This window comes from Cynoglossus semilaevis, unplaced genomic scaffold, assembly GCF_000523025.1.
Source record: "Cynoglossus semilaevis isolate Cse_v1.0 unplaced genomic scaffold, Cse_v1.0 C18975098, whole genome shotgun sequence".
NCBI lineage: Eukaryota > Metazoa > Chordata > Actinopteri > Pleuronectiformes > Cynoglossidae > Cynoglossus > Cynoglossus semilaevis.
Genome location: NW_007589523.1, coordinates 1 through 684, shown reverse-complemented (window position 1 = coordinate 684; position 684 = coordinate 1). Strand labels below are relative to the sequence as shown.

Below are 684 nucleotides of genomic sequence, written 5' to 3'. Positions count from 1 at the left end.
CATCAATAAACCGATTGCATTTCTTGTCAATCACTGTGGATTTTTAATCTTCCTCTCATCTACCTTTTTTACCAGTTGTCTGATAAACTGAAAAAGAAGCAGGACAGGTGGGACTTTTGAATTTGTCCGATTTGTTTTTTTGATAACTACAACAGTCATTGTTCAGATTATGGATGCGGGTGTTTGTATTATTTTATTCTCCAGTTTCCAGCGTCTGCAGACAGAAAAGGAGATTTTGTACAACGACAGCAGGTGAGCAGCAGAATCATTCCTTAGTGAAGTCACACACAGTGACATCAGTGTTCTGGTAGATATTGATTTGTGTGCGTGTTGCTTCTGTCGCTTAACATAAATAGTAATTTAAAGGCATTCTAAGACATTTTTCAGTATGTATCAATGAACTGCATGTATTTTTCTCCGCAGGACAAAGATCGATGAGATTAATCAGAGAAAAGAAGATGAGCTGAAAACACTGAACCTCCGTATCCAGAAGCTACAGTCCGACGTCGCTGCAGCCAATCTGGTCAGAGCTCACTGTGAAAACAGTGATTTTGCAGCATAGTTTTTATGTTTAGAAGATTCAGATGGATCAGCGTTGTGTAGGTTTTCAGTTTAGTTTTTTTGATTTTACTCGTAATCACACCTTGATACACTATGTTACCAAAAGTATTGGCTCACCTGCCT

The 684-nt window shown here is 38.3% G+C and overlaps 1 long non-coding RNA gene across 1 annotated transcript; it reads left to right on the top strand.

Annotated features, from left to right (window-relative positions):
- The first annotated feature begins 6 nt into the window (after window positions 1-6).
- On the top strand, window positions 7-665 carry LOC103399511 (uncharacterized). The gene is made up of 3 exons (XR_523646.3): window positions 7-107; window positions 205-252; window positions 424-665. It is a non-coding gene; the product is annotated as an uncharacterized LOC103399511 (long non-coding RNA).
- The last annotated feature ends 19 nt before the right edge of the window (window positions 666-684 follow it).